The sequence below is a fragment of the Eriocheir sinensis genome, chromosome 4 (assembly GCF_024679095.1).
Source record: "Eriocheir sinensis breed Jianghai 21 chromosome 4, ASM2467909v1, whole genome shotgun sequence".
Classification (NCBI taxonomy): domain Eukaryota; kingdom Metazoa; phylum Arthropoda; class Malacostraca; order Decapoda; family Varunidae; genus Eriocheir; species Eriocheir sinensis.
Window position 1 is genome coordinate 21,104,732 of NC_066512.1, and position 8,217 is coordinate 21,112,948.

At 48.6% G+C, this 8,217-nt stretch overlaps 1 long non-coding RNA gene across 4 annotated transcripts; it reads right to left on the bottom strand.

Annotated features, from left to right (window-relative positions):
- Nucleotides 1-225: 225 nt before the first annotated feature.
- Nucleotides 226-2,128, bottom strand: LOC127007712 (uncharacterized). 4 transcript variants are annotated; one of them, XR_007760457.1, is made up of 4 exons: nucleotides 1,124-2,128; nucleotides 992-1,025; nucleotides 890-957; nucleotides 226-855 (listed from the first exon to the last, which is right to left on the bottom strand). It is a non-coding gene; the product is annotated as an uncharacterized LOC127007712 (long non-coding RNA). The 4 variants fall into 4 exon arrangements; XR_007760446.1 differs by having other exon boundaries at nucleotides 226-957; XR_007760424.1 differs by having other exon boundaries at nucleotides 890-1,025.
- Between the last annotated feature and the right edge of the window lie 6,089 nt (nucleotides 2,129-8,217).

Consider the following 8,217-nt stretch of genomic DNA (forward strand, 5'->3'; position numbering starts at 1 on the left):
AGTTTTTGCGGTACCGAGGAACGCTTCTGCAGCACCCACGAAGAGTATCTTTGTGCCGTGTGGTGGGAATAAATAGGGAGGGGGCAGGGGGGACAAGGGGAGGAAGGTTTGCAGGGAGGGGGAGCGATGAGGAAAGGTGCATGGGAGCGGAGGGGGCGGCAGGGGTAGGGGGAGAAAGGTTTATGGGGGGGCGGCGCGGGGGGGGGGGGGGGAGGAATAGTTTACGGGTGTGTCTATAAATATTTGTGTTCTCTGGAGGATCCCAAGTTTTCACACCCATGGCGCTTATTCTCTTTTTTTTGTGCTATTTCTATTTGTTTATTATTTATTTGGGTTTTAGCATAATCATTTTTTTTAAGTTCATCCTCGTCCGTACTAAGGTGTGGTTTATCATTAGTAGTATAAGCTCATAATGGATTTGGTGGGTAGTTAAAATTCCGATTTCTACCACTTTTGTTGAGACTTTTGGTCACCCTTGTAGAAGCAGTATCTTTGCGGCCTTGAGCAAGATAAAAAAGGGAGCAATATGGACCTTCACAAGAAAAAAAGGCAATATGGACCTGAGCAAGAAAGCAATATGGACCTTAATTAACAAGAAAAAAGAAAGCAATTTGGACCTTAATTAACAAGAAAAAAGAAAGCAATTTGGACCTTAATTAACAAGAAAAAAGAAAGCAATTTGGACCTTAATTAACAAGAAAAAAGAAAGCAATATGGACCTTAATCAACAAGAAAAAAGAAAGCAATATGGACCTTAATCAACAAGAAAAAAGAAAGCAATATGGACCTTAATTAACAAGAAAAAAGAAAGCAATATGGACCTTAATCAACAAGAAAAAAGAAAGCAATATGGACCTTAATTAACAAGAAAAAAGAAAGCAATTTGGACCTTAATTAACAAGAAAAAAGAAAGCAATATGGACCTTAATTAACAAGAAAAAAGAAAGCAATATGGACCTTAATCAACAAGAAAAAAGAAAGCAATTTGGACCTTAATTAACAAGAAAAAAGAAAGCAATATGGACCTTAATCAACAAGAAAAAAGATAGTAATATTGACCTTAACAAGAAAAAAAAGGAAGCAATATGGACCTTAATTAACTAATAAATAAAGCAATATGGACCTTAATTAACAAGAAAAAAGAAAGCAATATGAACCTATACAAGAAAACAAGAAAACAAATGGAAAAAATGGAAACCCAAGAAATCTCACCTGTCCGCCCACCACCTTTACCTGCGCGATCCCTCGGTAGACAGCACAGGTAAACGAGTCTCAACAGAACTCACGACACAGCGCCAGCAACAGCAGAGGCAGCCTGTGAATTACGTGGCACGATTAGCATAAATGTACCAATTTTGTGTCGAATTGAACAGGGGTGGCGGCGGGAAGTTAGGCGAGGCGTGGCTGGGCGTGCGGAGGCCTTGGGTGTGGAAAAGGCGTGGGTGGAGGGCATGGGATAAACGGGGAGAAGGCGTGTGGATGTAAGTGTGGGGAAAGGGGCGTGGGTTAGAAGTTAGGCGAGGCGTGGGAGAGGGCGTGTGGGTGTGAGTGTGGGAGATATGGGTTAGTGTGTTGGTGAAATTGAAGGATTGGGTATAGGGCGTATGGGCGTAGGTGGTAATGTAGGGAAGTGAAAGGGAATGAATGTAGAACGTATGGGATGTGTGATGTTATTTGTTATTATTTTCGCAGTAAAGTAAACATCTCAAAGGGGAATAAATAAACAAAGAAAAGAACATCAAACAAAAAAATGCTAAATGTTGCCTCTGAAAAAAAAAAAATAACAGGAGTGGACATAAATGTGGTAGTCAGTTTCGGATATAGAGAATGTATATGTATGTGTGGTGGTGGTGGTGGTGGTGAATGTGATGCTAGGCGGTGATGAGGGAGGGAGGTCGTGATTGTGGTGGTGGTGGTGGTGGTGGTGTGGAAGCCCGAAGGTGATAATATTCGGAATGACGGAGGAGGAGGAGAAGCGTGGTGATGGTGGTGGTGGTGGTGATGAAGGAGGCCGTGGTGATGGTGATGGTGTTGGCGGCGGTGATGATCGGTGTTGAACATTTGGAGGTGCTAATTGGGCGGCAGGTGTATTGTTATCGGTAGTAAATACAGATGTGTGTGAACTGTTTGCGGCGGCGGTGATGGTGGTGGTGGTGATGATGGTGTTGAGGGGATAGGGATGAGGGAAGAGGGAGGAATTATGAGGGAGTGGTAGGGGATGATAAGGGAGGGGAGATGGGGGTAGGGGGGTGATAGTTGACATGGAATGGGTGTGGGATGATAAGGGAATGAGTTTGCAATGATAGGCTGAATGTAAGGGTGAGGGGAGAGAGGGGAAAAGGGGAGGAGATGGGAGAGAGAGGAACTTACTTATGGTGGGGAGAAAGGGAGAAGATGGGAGAGAGGAACTTATATATGGGGAGGGAATGGGGAAGAATTTGAATGTATGGGAAGGGGAGGAGAGAAGAGAAAGAGGGGAGAAGGGGAGGAGATGGGAGAGGGAGGAACTTATATATGGGGGGAGGAAATGGGGGAGAATTTGAATATATGAAAAGGGGAGGAGAGAAGAGAAAGAGGGGAGAAGGGGAGGAGATGGGAGAGGGAGGAACTTATATATGGGGGGAGGGAATAGGTAAGAATTTGAATGTATGAAAAAGGGAGGAAAAGAGAAGAGAAAAAGGGGAGAAGGGGAGGAAATGGGAGAGGGAGGAACTTGTATGTATTTATGAATAGGGGAGGAGAGAAGGGAAAGGGAGAAGGGATTAATAACTAGCTTCATCACCATACCTGTCGGCTGTCACCACCATCACCACCACCACCACCACCACCACCACCACCACCACCACCACCTCCACCACCACCTCCACCACCACCATGACTATTACGAAAGTCTTATTTATATCACTTGCCATGTGTCTATTTTGGGGAAGCGATTCTTGCAAACTTAATTATTTTCTCTCTAACAAAACAAAAACTAAATATTAACTGACCTCCATTAATTTATCCCTTCACATCCATTTTTTTTTACATCACTCCCTCCCCTCCCCCAGTCCCCTCATCCAACCCATCATCATCCGCCAAGCACCCATTCCCTTCCTTTCCCTCCCTCCTCCCTCCCTCCCTCTCCCTCCTCCTCCTTCCTTCCTTCCTCCTTCCTCCCTTCCTTCATCTCACTATTACTCTAACCTCACCACCACCATCACCACCACCACCACTTCTGTATCACCCTCCCTCACCTTCACCTGCCTAACCCCTTCCTCTCCACTACTATAATAATCCAAGCCTCTGTCCCACTCCTATCATCCAATCACTTCTCTTCCTCTCCAATCACCCGTCTCTATCTCCTTCCTTGCCTTCCCTCTTTTCCGTCGGTTTTCTTCCATGCCTTAATCCCCCCCCCCCCTCTCTCTCTCTCTCTCTCTCTACCTTTTTATGTTCACCCTGTCCTTATGTCCTCCCCGCCTCCTGCCCCTTCTTCCCTTCCCCTCCACCCTCGTTTTTATACCCTCAACGTTTCTTCTTCTCCTCTCCTATCACCCTTTCCCTCCCTACCCATTCTCATGCTTTCACCCCCTCCCCCTCCTCCTAACAGTCATGCTCTACCCCCTTCCTTATGTCCCCTTTCCTCCCCCTTCTCCCCGCTCTCATTCCCTTAGCAGACCTCCTTTCAAACAACCCTTCTCCCCTGTACCCATTTTTTTTCATTCTTTTGCCTTCATCCCTCAACTGTCATTCTCTATCCTCACGCTCATGCTTTCCCAACCCCCTGCCACTTTCAACCTCTTTCCCCTCTCCTGATACCCTCTAGCAACCCTTCTCATACCCTCAGCTACCCTTTCCTCTACAACTACTCTTTCCCTCTACTCGTTCACCCACCCTTATACCGTCACTACACTCTACCCTTACCCCTCATTCCCCCCTTCCTCCCCTCCCCCCCTCTTCGTTCCCTCAGCAACTATCCACCCAGCAAGCGGGCGTGTCGGCATAACTCAATACTGGTGAGGTTTCGTGAGCCAGCCGCGGCCGCCACTTAATACCGTGACTGGCGGGCGTGTGTGTGCGCGACTCTGGGCCTTCCGTAGGGCGTCACAGGGGCCGTGGTTGCCTCCGCCGGGGGGCCGTGACGCCGCACTCACCCCAGGTATTATTTTGACGGCCGGCGGACAGATCAGTGACCGGGTACGTGAGCTTGTGCGTGGGTGCCGGTGATGGCGAGGCGGTGATGAGGGGCGGAGGAGAGGGTGAGAAGGGGAAGGATTTGAGGGTGGGAAGAATGTTATGTGGAGGCAAGGAAGGGAGGGAAGAGGGAAGAGAGATGAGGAGGGGCGCAGGAGAGGGTGAGAAGGGGAAGGATTTGAGGGTGGGAAGAATGTTATGTGAAGGCAAGAAAGGGAGGGAAGAGGGAAGAGAGATGAGGAGGGGCGCAGGAGAGGGTGAGAAGGGGAAGGATTTGAGGGTGGGAAGGAGGTTATGTGGAGGCAAGGAAGGGAGGGAAGAGGGAAGAGAGATGAGGAGGCGCAGGAGAGGTGAGAAGGGGAAGGATTTGTGGGAAGAATGTTATGTGAAGGCAAGGAAGGGAGGGAAGAGGGAAGAGAGATGAGGAGGGGCGCAGGAGAGGGTGGGAAGGGGAAGGATTTGAGGGTGGGAAGAATGTTATGTGGAGGCAAGGAAGGGAGGGAAGAGGGAAGAGAGATGAGGAGGGGCGCAGGAGAGGGTGAGAAGGGGAAGGATTTGAGGGTGGGAAGGAGGTTATGTGGAGGCAAGGAAGGAGGAGGAGAGGGTGAGAAGGGGAAGATTTAAGGGTGGACAGAGGTTGTGGATATACGAAGGCAAGGGCGAAGGAGGCGAGGAACTAAGACCAGGTGAGGAAGGACAAGGATACAGGTGAACAGGGAGAGATTTGAGGGTGAAAGGAAGGAGGGTTATGGACGCGTGAAGGCAAGGACGAAGGAGGCGAAGAAACAAGACGAGGACAGGATCGGGGACAAGGATAAGATAGAAAGAGTGAAAGGGGAAAGGTTGGAAGACAAGGATGTGTGGAGGAAGAAAGAGTGGGAAAGGGGAAAGATTTGAGGGTGGAAGACAAGGATGGGTGGAGGAAGAAAGAGTGGGAAAGGGGAAAGATTTGAGGTTGGAAGACAAGGATGGGTGGAGGAAGAAAGAGTGAGAAAGGGGAAAGATATGAGGGTGGAAGGAAGGTTGTGGACGAGTGAAGGTGAGAAAGAAGGAGACGGAGGAGGAGGCGAGGGACATGTGTTTGTGGTGAACGACAGCTCTGAAACGAGAACAAAAGCGAGGACAATGAGGAAAGGGAAAAATAAATGGGTACAGGGGGAAGGGTTGTTGGAAAGGATGGTTGCTAAAGGAATGAGGACAGGGAGGGAGTGGGAGGGAATGGGAGGGAGGGGGAAATGAAGATGAGTTAGAGCGTGGGTAAGCATGAAGATGGGTATGGAGGGAAAGGGTAATTGGAGAGGTGGGTCACTAAGGGTGTAAGAAAAAATGTTGAAGGTATAAAAGGGTGAAAGAAGAAGGATTGAAGGATGGAAAGAAGGAATATTGATTGATTGAGATGCGAGGACGTTGAGGGTAATTAGAGATGTGATAGTTAGACAAGGTTTAGATAGAACGATGTGAGAGTGAATGAGATAAAGGTAAGTAGGAGATAATGAAGAGAATGAAGGAGGAAGGTGAATGTGAAAATTTATAAGTGGTTGAGGAGGGAAGAGGGGGAATATAGGAGGGTGAGAAGGAGGAAGGAAGGAGAGAGTGGGAGGCTGCCCGGGAGACAAGGAGTGAGAGAAAGGAGAGAGGGAGGAGGAGGTAGGGGAAGAGGAAGAAGGGAATAGAGGAGGATGGGCAAGATGAAGGAGGCTGACGGAGAGAAAGGAGGAATGTGAGAACTAGGGAAGGGTAGTGATAGGAGGAAGGGAGGGGAAAGAGGAGGAGGAACGAAGGAATGGAGTAATGAGAGAGGGAGGGGATGATAAAGGGATGCTGACAGGGAGGAAAGGAAGGGAAAGGGAGAGTGTAAGGGAGTGTAAGGTAAGGAGGAGGATGAAGAGGTAAAAGGGAAAAGTAGGGAACGAAGGTAAAGTACGAGGAGGAGGAAGAAGAGGAAAAAAGGGAAAGGTATGGAAGGGAGGTAAAGTACGAGGAGGAGGAGGAGGAGGAAGAAAGAGGGAGAAAGGTAGGAAAGGAAGGTAAGAGTTAAGGAGGAGGAGGAGGAAGAGGAAAAAAGGAAAGGTAGGGAAGGAAGGTAAAGGACGAGGAGGAGGAGGAAGAGGAAAAAAAGGGAAAGTAGGGAAAGGAGGCAAAGCACGAGGAGGAGAAGGGGAAAAAAAGGGAAAGTATATAGGAAAGGAAGGTAAGAGAACGAGACGATGAGAGAGACGTAACTTGTAAGAGGAAGAGGAAGAAGAAGAAGAGCAGGAATGAAAGAGAATGACAAAGGGGGGAGAACAGAAGGGAGACAGAGATGAAAGGAAGTTTGGACAAGGACGAAGCGGCGGAGGAACCAGAGAAAGGAAGGAGAGGAAGACGTTGGAGGAGAGGAAAGAGAGGCAATGGTTAGAAAGGAGGCAATGAAAGAGGACGATGGAGGAGGACCAGTGGAGAGGAGGAAAAAGAGGAAGGAGGAGGTGGTGGTGGTGGTGGTTCAAGAGGAAAAGGAATGGCCCCCGCAAGAGATGTGGCGAAGAAGAAGAAGAAGAAGAAGAAGAAGAAGAAGAAGAAGAAGAAGAAGAAGAAGTAGAAGAAGAAGAAGAAGAAAAAGAAGAAGTAGAAGAAGAAGAGGAAGAAGAAAAAGAAGAAGAAGAAGTAGAAGAAGAAGAAGAAGAAAAAGAAGAAAAAGAAGTAGAAGAAGAAGAAGAAAAAGAAGAAAAAGAAGTAGAAGAAGAAGAGGAAGAAGAAGTAGAAGAAAAAGAGGAAGAAGAAGAAGAAGAAGAAGAAGAAGAAGAAAAGAGAGAGAACCAAGTTGTTAGGTGAGAACGTGCGAGAAAGTTGTTACACCCTTGCACGGAACCAAGAGGAGGAGGAAGAGGAGGAAGAAGAGAAGAAAAAAACCAAGAAGAGGAAGAAAGATGAAGGAGAAGAGAACTTACTCAAAGCCTCCGAAAGTGATACCAAAACGATAGGCGAAGAGGAAGGGACGGAAGTAGGGGAAAGAAAGGAGAGGAGAGGAGGAGGAAAGGAAGTGGAGAAACAGGAAGAAAAGGAAGAAAGAAGGAGGAGGGAACTTATTCGAAGACCCCAAACGGAAAACCACAATGATAGGCAAAAAGGGAAGATCGTAAGTGAGGAAAGGAGAGGAAAGGGGAGGAGGAGGAGAAGGAGAGAAGAAAGAAGGAGGAAGAGGAAGACACAACTGACTCGTAGCCCCAAAACGACAGGCAAAGAGGAAGAGATGGAAGTGGAGAAGGAGAAGAAAGAGGAGAGGAGAGAAGAAGCAAGGGGGAAAAGAGGAGGAGGAGGAGGAGGATCATACTCGTAGCCCCAAAACGATAGGCAAAGAGGGGAAGACGGACGGAAGTGGAGAGGAGGAGGGGGAGGAGGAGGAGAGAAGAAGCAAGGGGAAAAAAAGGAGGAGGAGGAGGAGGAGGAGGAGGAGGAGATAGAAACAACTTACTCGTAGTCTCAAAACGATAGGCAAAGAGGGAGAGACGGACGGAAGTGAAGAGGAGAGGAGGAGGAGGAGGGGAAGGAGGAGAGTGGTGAGGAGGCGAGGCGAATCTTGGACTTAACTCATCAGCCATGCAGTCCCGGTAAGGCAGTTGTATCTTGCTCTGATTTAGCGTGGCCGCCTTAAACCGCCTTGTGAATACTGAGTGGCTGGATCAGCGGAGGGGGCGGGAGGGAAAGATGGAGAGAGGGAATATAGGAGAGTGAGAAGGAGGGAGGGACAGAGAGTGGGAAGCTGACAGGGAGAAAGGGAGGGAAAGAAATGGAGAGTGGGAGGGAGGGAGGGAATTAAGGAGGGTGAGAAGGAGAGAGTGGGAGGCTGACGGAGAGAAAGGGAGAGTGGGAGGGAGGGAGGGAAGGATGGAAGGGAGGAGGAGGAAGGAAGGAAGAGAGAGAGGCTGCCAGGGAGAAAGGGAGCGAGAGAAAGGGAGAGTGGGGGGGAGGGAGGGACAGATGGAGAGAGGGAATATAGGAGGGTGAGAAGGAGGAAGGAGAGAGTGGGAGGCTGACGGAGAGAAAGGGAGAGTGGCAGGGAGG